The sequence below is a fragment of the Canis lupus genome, chromosome 11 (genome assembly GCF_003254725.2).
Source record: "Canis lupus dingo isolate Sandy chromosome 11, ASM325472v2, whole genome shotgun sequence".
Classification (NCBI taxonomy): domain Eukaryota; kingdom Metazoa; phylum Chordata; class Mammalia; order Carnivora; family Canidae; genus Canis; species Canis lupus.
Genome location: NC_064253.1, coordinates 53,638,903 through 53,651,998, shown reverse-complemented (window position 1 = coordinate 53,651,998; position 13,096 = coordinate 53,638,903). Strand labels below are relative to the sequence as shown.

The 13,096-nt window shown below is 49.9% G+C and overlaps 1 protein-coding gene and 1 long non-coding RNA gene across 13 annotated transcripts in view; one reads left to right on the top strand and one right to left on the bottom strand.

Annotated features, from left to right (window-relative positions):
• Nucleotides 1–1,258: 1,258 nt before the first annotated feature.
• On the bottom strand, nt 1,259–12,900 carry LOC112649621 (uncharacterized). 6 transcript variants are annotated; one of them, XR_003129683.3, is made up of 4 exons: nt 12,820–12,900; nt 8,777–8,925; nt 4,065–4,140; nt 1,259–2,980 (listed from the first exon to the last, which is right to left on the bottom strand). It is a non-coding gene; the product is annotated as an uncharacterized LOC112649621 (long non-coding RNA). The 6 variants fall into 6 exon arrangements; XR_003129685.3 differs by having other exon boundaries at nt 8,777–8,928; nt 12,820–12,879; XR_004803713.2 differs by lacking the exon at nt 12,820–12,900 and adding an exon at nt 12,632–12,791 and having other exon boundaries at nt 8,777–8,928.
• The window catches only part of SLC25A51 (solute carrier family 25 member 51), a 29,956-nt gene continuing 29,723 nt past the window's right edge, over nt 12,864–13,096 (top strand). For 2 of the 7 annotated variants that reach the window (XR_004803709.2, XR_004803710.2), the window contains exon 1: nt 12,879–13,001. The gene's annotated coding sequence lies outside the window, so the exon portion shown is untranslated. Of the gene's footprint in view, nt 13,002–13,096 lie in introns of all 7 variants that reach the window. The other 5 variants (XM_025431959.3, XM_025431958.3, XM_025431960.2 and 2 more) reach the window with 4 other exon arrangements.

Sequence of the window (13,096 nt, the reverse complement as noted above, 5' to 3'; positions counted from 1 at the left end):
AACCCCACCCAGCAGCATGACATAGGCTTCCATCTACTGACAGAGGCACAAGGGATGCAGATACGGCAGGAGTTTCAGGGTTCTTGATCAAGCACACACGTCTTCCTACCCGCCCAGCTGGTCTGCAGGGAATGGAGGGGCTGAGTTGGAACATCACCAGCAGTTCTGGATATGCAGCGCTGCCCAGGCTTCAGAGGTGCTTCAGGCACGCTGTTCCAATGCGGTCTCAGAGGCCCAGGGAAGAGAAACGACTTGATGCAGCTGCCTGGGAAGCCAGGCAGAGCAGGACTAAATGCCGTGCCCCCTTAGGGGGTTGCCGTGAACTTCCAAGGTTTGTGGCCAAAGCTGTTTCCTTGGCAACCGGTCTTTCTGCCCAGTCCACACCTTGGGCCATCCTCCCTGGTCCTCCCTGGCTGTCTCTGGATCCTGGTACCCCTCCCACCTGCAGATCCTCACATGCCAAGCTGCCTCATAATGACCACATAGGCCAGAGCCTGAGTCTGGTCTCCAAAAACTCCATTCTGACCTTTTGTCTGTTTTGCATTTTCCAAAATGTCCTTTGAAGCCAGAAAGTACCTGGAGTGATACACATTTCTCTCTCTCTCTCTCTCTCTCTTTTTACGTGTTTGAGAAAATGAGTGAGGAATTGGCACTTGTCCAAACAGAAGTGCCAAAGGAGACTGGATTCCAAGGATCCACTTAGAGGTTGGGTTGGTGGGAGCAGCCCCTCAAGCTGGGGGTGGGGGGGTGGGCCTGAAATAGCTTTCTCCCCCACCCAACAGGCCCAGATGCCCACGGGTCACTTCTAAGGCTGCAGGCTGGGGCACTACAGGAGCTGTGTGAACCTTCTCAGTAGATGTTCCACAACAGATTCCTCATCAGGAAAGGCTCTGTGCCTGTTGTCTGAGAAGGAGCTGGGGTGCTTTGCTGTTGACTTTGCTCTTTCAAGGGATTCCTGGGCCCTCACTTCTTCCCCAGACCCCCACCCCCAACTCGCGCCTGCATCTTCCTGAAATTTCCCTGGGAGGCCCAACCTCCAGCTGTCCTTAGGGACAGAGGCCGGCAGAGGAGCCAGCTTACAGGATGGGAGCTGCTAAAAGGAATTTTTGCCTTAATTTTACGAACCTCTCCCTCTTCTTCCTCTAATTGTGACCATTTCCTCTGTCGCTGTGTATTCATGTTTTCTTGGATATCTAACAATTGAAACGGCTTTTCCCTTTCAGAAACACTCACATTCAGGTTACTGGCATTGGTTTGGTTTTTGTTTTGGCTTTTTTTTTTTTTTTTCATCTGCTGCCAATTAATGGAAAAAATGAGCTGGATTTCTTTGAGGGGGAAAAAAAAAGCTCCCTGCCACACAATATCTCGCCCTCAGCATTTTGTCTCAGAACACAACCTCCAGCCACTAACGGGCTTCTCAGAGCCACAGGACTGGGTTTTTTGTTTTGTTTTGTTTTTTTCCTTTCTTTCCCTTCTTTGCCGGCCTCATTATTGACCATAATGCCCCGACCACTTCAGCAGCTCTATCCTTGAGCACTGAAGAGTCAAGGGCCTTTTTGGCACCACCACCCCTCCCCTGCCCAGCAAGATGGTGGCCACAGAAAGAAAGGAGGCTTTGTGGGGAGAGAGGGCCCACCTGCCTGTCAGGAGAGAGGTTCATGGAGCAGCCTTTCTAAGGGAAATGGTGAAAAGGCTCTGGGTTTCAGGAAGGCTGGGCCAATTGGAGCTGAGCTACATGTGTCCTCCTAGGGCATCTCAGGGCTGGTGGCCCTCTGTGGCCAGTGAGTGAGCAAAGGGAAATCCTTGTCTGGCTTCCAGCAAGGGCCTCATATTCAACAGGTAGAGCCCTTGCCAGGCATTCTGCTTATGCTAGGGTCACGGGACCTGGAGATTCCCTTTCCTAAGATTTTAACCGCAAGCTCTGGCCAGCTCCCCAGGACACTCTCAGAAGTAGTTGATGTCACTTGTCCAAGGGCCTAGCAGAGACAGACGGCCAGGCTTACCATTTGCTCTCACAGGCCCCAGGGATGGTGCGTGCAGAAACCCGGCAGACGGGGAAGGCTGGCACTCGGAGTTGGCCCGTCGATGCCCATGAAGCATCCTGGCTGGATCAGGCGGCCGTCCAGCAAGCTGACACGTCTGTCTCTCTGCCCTTCCAGACTCAGTTACCGGCAAAGACCAAATGGACCAAGTTATCCAGAAGGAGCCAGCACAGCCCAGAGCCTTCACTGTAGGAGCACCTTCCAGAACCCCACGGAGACCCACTCAGGTGCCCCCCGAGCACGGGTGACAGCCTGCAGCCTATCCTTCCCCTCTCTTCAGGGCTGTGTGTTGCTGCCAAGAGCCTGTGCCAGCCACCTACCGCTAAAAAAGTGTCCTGTAAAGCTCGAGTTCTGTGTGATAAGCTGTATAATAGTGTATATTTAATGTGAAGCTTTTAACATACAGTCGTCTTGTTTAAATGGACCTCATTGAGCATACGTGTGTTATTTCTTTATAATGCAACTGTGTGCCCCAGAAATCTAGTTTGATTGCCTTCTGCCTGCAGAGGCTAAGGTCTGCTATCATCCCCCAAAGGTGAATTGTTACAGGAAAAGCAGAACCTCCTGCTTCCTAATTAAGAGGAAGATAGAGCCCTAATGAGCTCGTTAGATGAAAACAAATTAATTTGTTCAGCAAACATTTGTTATGTGCCTACTGGTCCTCGGACCTGGTGGATACACAGGAGAGAACCCTCAGGAAGTTTCCAATGCAGGGTGTTATTGGGTGGGGCCCGGAGCTGAGAGGAACCAGGTGGGGGAATTGAATCTGCCTGCGACGTTCAGGAAAAGGGCTTTGAAGGCTGAGGGCTGGGTGTTCCAGGCAGAGTAACAGGTGCTGGGAGCATTTACTCATCTCAGGGAGAGTAAACCGGACCTGGCGTGGTACAACCTGCAGCAGCAGGAAATGACCGGGCTACTGGGTCTCCGAGGGCTTCATCCTGTGGAGGCAAAAGAATGGAGCAGGGCAAGGGCAGGGCCGTTCATCTTCTCCAAGCAGGAAGCAATTCCCTGAAGACTTAGGAGGGAATGGCCTCCTCTTTTCTGGAGAGGGTGATTACCAAAGGAGAGGCAGGCACAGGGTCTCCCATGGCTTGCCCTTACACTAGCATCATGATGACATCATCATGCAGTCTGAAGTAGGAAGGGCAAGGGAGGTTCTGCAGCCCAAGCCCACCCAATACAGATGGGCACCTGAGTTCACACAGGGTCCCCCAGCACTCCAGGAAGCCTGCTGTGGAGAGGCCCCTGACCCTCACCTCATCATGTAGGAAGGAACTCCTGCTTCTCCTGACCCCTCTCTCCCAAGGACATGACCTTCTGCCTCCTCAGCAGGCCCCTTCCTCCCTCACTCCCCCATATTCCATTGACCCCCAATCCACTCTTCCAATTCCCAATGCCCCATGCCACAATCACACCACAGCGTGCACGCAAGCATGTGCACACACACACACCCAGGAGTGGGCCAAGGTCAAAGCCAGTACTCTGCCACCAGGAATTTCCTGAAGGGTAAGGAGGAAATATTTCTGGTGGTCACCTCTAAACTCCTGTTTTACGTTCTAGGGAGAGTTTTCTGTTTCAGTTCAATTTAACAAAGAGCAAAGGCCTGTGACAAACTGGTGACCTGGAGCAGGAAGCTGAGCACAGGAAACATCTTCAACCATAGCCACAGGAAGTGGTCAGTGAGCAGCCAGATGCCTGCCCCACGGCATCTCTGCACAGAGACCGGGACTGAGGCCCAGAGAGGGACGGAGGCTTGCTCAAGGCCACACAGCAATTCCATCTCAACATGCCACAGGTGCTTGAGGGGGAGCCACCCATTCAGAGGGTCACCTTGGCCAGTGTAGCTCTGGGAAGACTGGGGTAAGGGTGGGGATTCTTCTCGGACAGAGTTTAGAATCCAATTTTGTCTCCCTGGCTTCCTCCTGAGTGGGAGCATCCCAGGCCTGCAGTGGTTGGTGTCCTCTCTCTGGCTCTGGGGGACGATTTTGAAGGGACCTTGGTCTGAGCGGGAAGCAGGCTCACCAGTGTGGTTCTGGCGCCCTCGTGTGGTTGCCTTCGGCGTTGCAGCCAGGCCCTGGGGCAGCTCCGAGTCCCTGGCCTGTTAAGGAAAGAGAAAAACAGGCCCAGAAAAGGAACAGGCAGGCATGTAGGTAAACAGGAGGCCGGCAGAGTGGCGGTGATGGGAGCTACAGCAGAGGTATGGCCAGCAGAGGAAGCGACAACTGAATCAGGCTTTGCATGCAGGGAGCAGGGACATCCCAAGGAGAGGAGTGGGGAGGAGGCAGGGGCAGGAAGGGAGGCTTCCTCTGACTTCAATCCACTGCTGTCCTCAACTGCCTTCTACTCTAAAGCCCCCCTCATTCATGCCACCTGAGAAAGGTAGGCAGCATTAGAACAGCTCAGCACAGAACAATTTTATGTGGTATTTTTTTAAATTACTTTCTGATGATAAAATTAATATTTACTCACTGAACAAGATTACTATTTCAGGAAAATGTAAGGAAAAAATTGAAAACTACCTTAAACTCAAAGGAAAGCACTAAATCTAAAGTTAGGTTGTGTACATTTTTTTTTTAAAGTTTTTGTTGTTGTTCATTTAAGTACCCTTTACACTCAACATGGGGCTGGAACTCATGACCCCAAGATAAAAATTTGCATGCTATTTCGACTGAGCCAGCCAGGTGTCCCGTAAATAAACTTGGGCTCGTGCTGTATTTCTATAGTTTTATATTTCATTTTCTACTTCAAATAGTGCCTTCATGTTATTAAATCTGTGATATGCTTTTTTTCTTAGCTGCATAATATTCTACTTTAACTCATTCAAGTTTTTGTATAAGCAGCTCTGCAGGGAATATCTTTGTTTGGAAATCACTGCCAAAGGGGAAAAAAAGGAAAGAAAGAAAAAGAAATCACTGTCCATATTTCTGTTTTTTTGTTTTTTGTTTTTTGTTTTTGTTTTTCCTCAGGAGAAATTCGTAGAAGTGGCATTCCTGGTCAGAGGCTAGGAACATCGTTAAGGCTTCTAGTCTCCCAGAAAGACAAGTTTATATTCCACTGCTATGTCTGGAAGTCCCCCCAGAGTAGAGTGGTTTGGTTACATCAGAGAACTTTCAGCAGCTTAGACTTGGCCTCCAATGTGAGGCATGAGGGCAGCCCAGGTGGCTCAGCAGTTTAGCGCCGCCTTCAGCCCAGGGTGTGATCCTGGAGACCTGGGATCGAGTCCCACATCAGGTTCCCTGCAGGGAGCCTGCTTCTCCCTCTGCCTGTGTCTCTGCCTCTCTGCTTCTGTGTCTCTCATGAATAAATAAATAAAATATTTTTTTAAAAAAATGTGAGGCATGAGCTAAGCAGTTTCCTTTCATCAAAGGCAGTCTGAGTCTGGGCATGGGGGCCATCAGGGCAGGACAGGAGGCTGCCTGGGATCTGCTTATAGGTGACCAATCATCCGCATCTGCCCAGGACTCTGAAACTCTCCAGGATGCTGGACTCTCAGTGCCCAAACTGGGATGGTCCCAGGCCAACGGAAATAGTTGATCACCATCTCTAGCACCTCCTGGCATGACTCTCAGCAAGCCCCTTGCCCTCTACCCTATGAGGGTGACATCCTGGGTTGGGAGCGGTAGATAGGGGTCCGGAGAGGCTGAGAAGGAGCCCTGCCCTCCTGGGGTTTGAGAGGCAGATGACGAGAGGAAAAGCTGCCACTCCTAGGGGAGCAGCACTAGGGCAGGGGTTGAGGAGGTGGGGGAGGGGGCAGGCTCACATCCTAACTCCATCTTTTTCCAGCTGTGTGACCAGCAAGGCCCAAAAGCTTCCATTTCCTCCACTGTAAAACAGCTTGAGAAGTGACCTCCTGGGGTTATTGCAGAGATTATGGTGTTGGATGAATGCCCTAAGCATGCCTTAGCTCCATCAACCTTCAGGTAATGTCAGCTAGACCGGGTGAATTTTAAATAGGAAAGGCAGGGGCCATTACAGCCACAGTTTTTCACAGGAAAGATGATCTGGAGTTCTAGGAGGACCTTCTTTATGAGATGAGAAGGGATTCCATTTTACAAATTAAAAATGCCATGGCTCTACTAAACATCTTGAGAAGTAAGGGACAGAGTTTAAGATCCTTTTCCTCTCCAGCTTGAAGCCCTGGGTGGCTCTGGCCATTCCCCTACCTGGGCATCTTCCACCATACATTCTTTATTATTTAAATTAATGCTAACACTCTCTAGTTATAATTTAAATAGCAAGCATCTGTTGTGTTGACTATATAAAAACACATTTGTTGTTTGCTTCAATATTAAACCTATTTATTGTCTTTCTTATTTAAATATCAAATCTAGGAGCACCTGGGTGGCTCAGTGGTTGAGCATCTGCCTTCAGCTCAGGGTGTGATCCTGGGGTCCTGGGGTGAGTCCTGCATCAGGCTCCCCTCAGAAAGCCTGCCTCTGTCTATGTCTCTACCTCTCCCTCGGTGTCTCTCATGAATAAATAAATAAAATTTTTTAAAAATAAAAAAATCAAAATCAAATCTATGCAATGTCTTTACTGTTTAAATATTAAACTTGTATGGTGTTCATTATCTGTTCTCTGCACCCACTAGATCGTACCTAGAATGTAGACTTGACACAAGCAGGTGTCTGAGAGAGTTCCTGGAAAACAGTAGGTGCTCAATAAGTATTTGGGGTTTTTTGGGTTTTTTTTGTGTGTGTGTGTTTTTCAGATTTTATTTATTTATTCATGAGATACACAAAGAAAGACAGACATAATCAGAGGGAGAAGCAGGCTGCCTGAAGGGCAGCCCGACGTAGGACTCTCAGGACTCCATCCCAGGACCCCAGGATCATGACCTTAGCCAAAAGCAGATGCTCAACCCCTGAACCATCCAGGCACCCCTCAATAAGTATTCGTTAAGTGATATAATGATGACAAAAGTCCTCATTGATGATGGGCTCACTCTGTGTGCCCTTCACATTGTGCACACATTGGGAAAGCCCTGCTGTACAGGTGACACACAGAAGCTCAGAAAGTGGAGGGACCACGAGGAAAAGTAGAAATTCGATTTAGCAATGGCTTCCCAGGGCTCTCATACTTTGTACCTCACACCCCACTGAGGGTCACAACCCCCAGTGAGCAGGATGTAGACGGAAGTACATAGTCCCTTCTCAGGAGCAAGAGAGGAGGGAGGAGGGTGACATTTAGAGCTTTGGGTGATCTAGTTCCTGAGCTCCATTGTCCACTCCATACCCACTCCGTGAAGGAGAATGAGCCTCTATCATTCTGGATCTGCCATCCTGGGGAGTCCCTTCTCAGGGACTCAGAAGGTGGGCACAAGCCAGGGATATGGCTTCATTTGAAGATGGGGATCTGAAGGCTCAGATAGGGGGAGAGTTTTGCCCCAGGTACACAACCAGAAAGTGTTGGGTCTAGTATGCAGACCTTGCAACATGCAGCATCTCTTGTAAAATACAATTCCTAAGACCTTCCTCTTGGAAGTTTTGATTTAGTAGGTCTTGGGTGGGCTCCAGAAACCTATATTGGTAACAAGTTCCTCAGGGAAATCATATGATCAGAGAGTCTTGGGTAAAGGGCCAGTCTGCCTGTCTTCATCCATAAATCTTTTTCCCAAGTGCTAAGCACCGACTGCTCAACTGTGCTTCTGTTCTTGAAAATGGTAGGGATGCCTCGGTGGCTCAGTGGTTGAGCATCTGCCTTTGGCTCAAGTAGTGATCCCAATGTCCTAGGATCAAATCCTGCATCTGGCTCCCTGTGTGGAGCCTGCTTCTCCCTCTGCCTATGTCTCTGCCTCTCTCTCTCTGCCTGTCTCTCATGAACTAATAAATAAATAAAATCTTTAAAAAAAAAATGGTGGACACGGTAGGGTCCCAGCTCACCTTTCACTAGGTTCTGAACTCAAGCAAGTCACAGGGCTTCTGTGAGCACACAAATTATGTAAAAATCAGAGGAAATAACTATCATGTAACTGCTTGGAAAGCCCACGGAGTATTGTGCAAATGTTTGATGTTATTTTATTGATTCAGCCCTTGCTAGATAAAAATGTGTTTGTATTTCACAAGTATGTGTCACTTAAATGCCAAGTAAGGTGTCCCATGATCCCACCCAGAGGTCAGCAACTGTTCTGAGCCCTGAAAGCTACCAGGGGGCCTAAGCCCTGCCCGCAGGTGTGCCTGGGACAAAGGCAACGTTGGAGGATAGGAACAAGGTCAGGGAGAATGAGAGGCCTGGTGTCTCCTTCCTTACACACTCTTTCCCATCCTCTGTTTATTCTGGAGGCTACTTTGTTTAAATTCTAGTCTTGAATTGTAAGTCACCTCTCCCAGGTAGCCTTCCCTGATTGCATCTATTGCATTTTTGTTCTCCTATGGATATTCATAGATCTTGGTATGTGCCTGTCTCAAGTACTAAGGGTCTCTCCTTAGGGCTGGACCCCAGTTACCCCTCTGAGCTCTATGCTCTTTCACTCATACCTTCTTGAGCCCTGCAGACTCCTGTGTTTTGAACTTTAGGTGACTATTATGGGTCAGGCTATCAATGCAAAACTGTTGCTCCCCAAATTGCCTGAGAAGAATCACCTGGGACTTGTGTTAAATGTACGCAGGCCAAACTGTTCTCTCCCCTCAAAATTCTCATTTTGTAGTAGGTCTGACATGGGACTGGGGATCTATTTACCAACCGTCCAGGACCTAGAATCTAGCTTTTCGATCTGTAAAGTGCATACAAATCACCTGGTCTCAGTAACGCAGATCCTTGTGTCCTAGGTCTGGGGCAGGGCAGGAAGAGTAATTTCCAGCAAGACCCCGGAGGTGATGTCGATTGCTGCAGATCCAAGATCACAGGTGGCTTCGCCAAGTTCAGGTGACTCTTATCTTTAGGCCTGCTGGAGAAGCCAGGATTTGGTGCTATTCTCAACCTCAGCACACTTGGGTAGCTTTTAAAACATACTAAGGTCCAAAAAAACCAAACAAAGCAAAACACAAAAAACTTTAAAAACCCCAAACTATACTAAGGCCCAGATCCTACTACAGACCAATTTAAATCAGAATCACTGAGGTTTAAAAAAAAAAAAAAATCACTGAGATTTTTTGGTTTAGTTTTTAAAATTTTGAATAATCAGATGTTGAGACTCACGGATTTCATGGGTCCCCCACTAGTATGGAAATACATTAACGAACAAATGTAATAGAATAGACCATCCCATGGGCTTGTGGGCTAGGACTTTTGACTCGATTACGTGCACTGTATATACAGATCATGTGAGTTGCTAGAGCAACGTGGGTTTGAAAATGAGTGGGGACGTGAGCATGTCCTGGAGTTCACAGACAAGCCATGGGGACAGACAGACAAAGAATTCAAGGACACCTTGGCTCCCCCCACCCACCACCACCAGCCTGGGGCTGACAGCACAGTGGGGGAAATAGCAAGAAGCCTCTGTATAAGCTGAGCAATGAAGAGTTAACAGGACTATGTCATGAAGCAGGCAGGGCCTTCCAAGCACAGAGGACTCAATGTATGCAGTTTAGAGGTGTGTAAAAGATCACCACAGGTTCAGGGAAGGGAACCAAGGGCGGTTGGCCTTGTATCTGGAGCCTGGGGGTGTGAAGGGGAGTGTCAGAGATAGGCCCAGATGATTGCAGGGACCTGGGGAATGTGAGCTGAAGAGAAAGGAAGGTCACTGACCCCTTGCTAGGGAATAACCACACAGGTGACTTTATCTTGGCTCACAGTAGCCCAGACGCCACTGATAGATTGTGTAAAGCTTTTTTTTTTTGTAGACATAAGGGCCCATGTAGTAGCCTGAGGGCACTAGACAACTTTCTAGAAAGCATTTGGCAGGAGTAGGTGAATAAAGGGTGCTTCAGCAAAGATCCATCAGCAACACTCCTAAGTCCCTTCTCCTAAGATCCCAGGCCCTCTTGGGCAAACACCCTTTTTCTGCCAAGCACTGAGTTGGAATTTCCAGAAACAAGGCAAACAGCTTTACCCTAGGGAGCTGGTAGTGGGAATGAGATTCACCCTCGCAAATGACTATAACATAAGGCAGGAGCTTGGAGCTGCCCCAAACTTGGTGCTATGGGAAGGCAAAGGAAAGAGCCAATTTTGCCTGGGTTGGTCAGAGGCTTTTCCAAGAAGGCAAAGAGACTTAAAGGGTTAACCTTTTTAACTGGTAAAGAGTTGGGCCCCGGTATGGCTCAGTTGGTTAAGCATCAGCTCAGGTCCTGGTCTCAGGGCCATGAGATCAAGCCCTGTTTTGAGCTCTGCACTGAGCAAGGAGCCTGCTTAAGATTCTCGATTTCCAAAAAAAAAAAGATTCTCTCTTTCCATCTTCCTCTGCCCCTCCCTGCCCTCTCTCTCTCTCTAAAATAAATAATTCTTTTAAAAAATGGGTGAAGAGTCAGGTAGCCCAGGTGGCTCAGTGGTTTAGCACCGCCTTTAGCTGAGGGAGACCCAGGATCAAGTCCCACACCAAGATCCCTGCATGGAGCCTGCTACTCCCTCTACTTTTGTCTCTGTGTATCTCATGAATAAATAAATAAAATCTTAAAAAAAAAAATAAATGGGTGAAGAGTCGATGGTAAAAGGGGGGAAGAGGCTTAAGGAACCAAGGATTTGCAAAACACTGAGAGACTGCACATGGCTGAAGCACAGAATGTCATGGTGCATGAGGTGGACAAACAGGCAGAGGGACCAGGAGTCCAGATCTGCCCTCACGCCAAGTTAAGAGGTCTGGATTGATTGGGGGAGGCGAGAGGGACCCATTGGAGGTTTTTAACCTGGAGTGAGATGATCACAGGTAGTTCTAATATCCTCTAGGATCTAATCTGACAGCTGATGTGTAGGCTAGAGAATGGAAGAATTGGAAGATGAGGCCAGAAAAATGAAAGGCTAACTCTGATGAATCCTGAATCAGAAAATAGAAGGGTTTTGAGTTCCAACCTTCATAGGTCCAAGAAGAGCCAGTTAAGGGCCTGGGGTGTCTCTGACCAGGAAGTAAGAGCGGGAGGCGCAGAGGTCTGCACTGCGGCCTGCAGCACGGGGTTCCTGTTGGCCTGGGAGTTCCTTTGAGTCTGTTGTGCCCTAACTGCATATTTAACTTGAATCTTTCCCTTTTCTTCCGGTTTTACCACAGGAGACTAAGTCCATTCTAATCTGGAATGAATTATTTATGTGTTTAAACACTCTGGATGCCAGTCTGATTTATTTATATTTCGAATAATACAACTGAATAGGAATTCACACAAGACAGGGAAAACATAATTTTGAAGTGAATGCCCTTCCCCAACTATTGCCTGGTTTATCATTGCAAACTAGTGTGGCCTTGTCATTATCCTTGGGGCCCCGAATCTATCCCTGAACACTAATTAGATGCCAAGTGCCTCTGACAGGCAATATTTGGACTATCAGACCCCACCACCTGACCTTTTACAATCTTATCTCCTGCTACTATGACTTTCTCCACTAGTCCAAATTCCAAGTCATTCAACTGAGGCCCAGTTCAAACACCTCCTGCCCTATGAAGCTATCCGTGGTGATTCCCTCTCAAGGGGAAAGGCCCCTCATGCTTCCGAATTTTCAGTCCTTTGTTTTTATATATAAACATTAGACTTTGAGATCCCCCAGGGGAGCTGGGGCATGAACAAGGACACACAGCAGGTACCTCGGGAGAGTCTGCTGAAATTAGGTAGCATTGGTCTCCTGCACCCCAAGCAGCCGAGCAGCAGGCTGGTTCAAGCAGCCAGACAAAATCTCAGAGATGATATCTATAAAGTGCTGTCCAGGGAAAGCCACCCACCCAGGGCTAACCCATGACTAATATTTGGCTCCAGTGGAAGTTGCCTCTTGGGACTAACCCCACGTAAAGTGCTTATTCTTCACACACATTTCAGGAGTCTCCTGAAGACTTTCTCCTCTCCAGACTGACCTTTCCGTTTCCTTCAACCCCTCACACCTCTTGTGTGCCTCAGTTTACAAGTTAGAGCCATTATTCCTAGTGATGCTTACAACGGCCAAAGGGTTGGTGCCAGATAGGGGTTTGGACAGGGATTTGGGGCTTAGGAGCCAGGGACCTGTCAGAAGTGTCAGAGCTATTACTTCACCTAAGCCTTCCATTTCCCAGTGCAGTTGAGCCCAAGACCTGTAAGTTGCCTGAGGTTGAAAGGAAGGCGACTTTATTTTTAAAGGTTTTATTTGCCCCATGGTGGGCACAGAGAGGACTTAAAAATAAAACCTTAAAAAAAAACATATAAAGGTTTTATTTATTGATGAGAGGCAGAGACATGGGCAGAGGGAGACGCAGGGTCCCCCCCCCCCCCCGGGGCGCCCCCTGGGGGACTCGATCCCGATCCCAGGACGCCGGGGATCGGGCCTGAGCCAGAGGCAGATGCTCAACCACTGGGCCACCCAGGGGCCCCAAGGAAAGACCCTTTAAGGCGACGCGTCCGTCCTGACGCACACACAGGTGTTCCTCCGTGGCCTATCGGTAGCTGACAAAAGGCCACTCTGAGCGTTTGACGAAACCTAACCCGCGGCTACAAAGGGGGGCGAGGCGGGGCACTCCCAGGTTTTCAGCGCGGGCCACGCACAACGGCCGACGCCCACTGCCACTCCCGCAGGGGCCCGCTGGAGGACCGTCGGCCGCCGGCTGCACGGCGAGGCCCCGTACGGCGCCGAGGGACCGCTGCTCCGGCCGAGGCGCCCCGGTGCCTCCCGGCAGGTGTCGCCAGGGCCCCACACCTGCCCCGCCGCGGCCGGCGCACTCGGGCGGGGTCACCTGACTCTGCGGGTCCCGAGGGCCGGCGCGCCGGCGTCCGCCTCACGTGACCGGGCCCGGGCGGCGTCGAGCGCGTCACGCTACGCCCCGCGCCGGGGTCGGTCAAGGTCTGCGCCTGCGCGGCCGCTGCTCGCCGGCTCGCGGACCTGCGGGCTGGCGGTACGGGGCGCCCGCGGCGATGGGTGAGTGCGGCGGGCTGGCGGCACGGGGTGTGCGCCGGGCGGGGCGCGGGGGCAGTGGGGCGCGGAGGAGCGTGTGGAGAGGCCGCCCGCCGCCC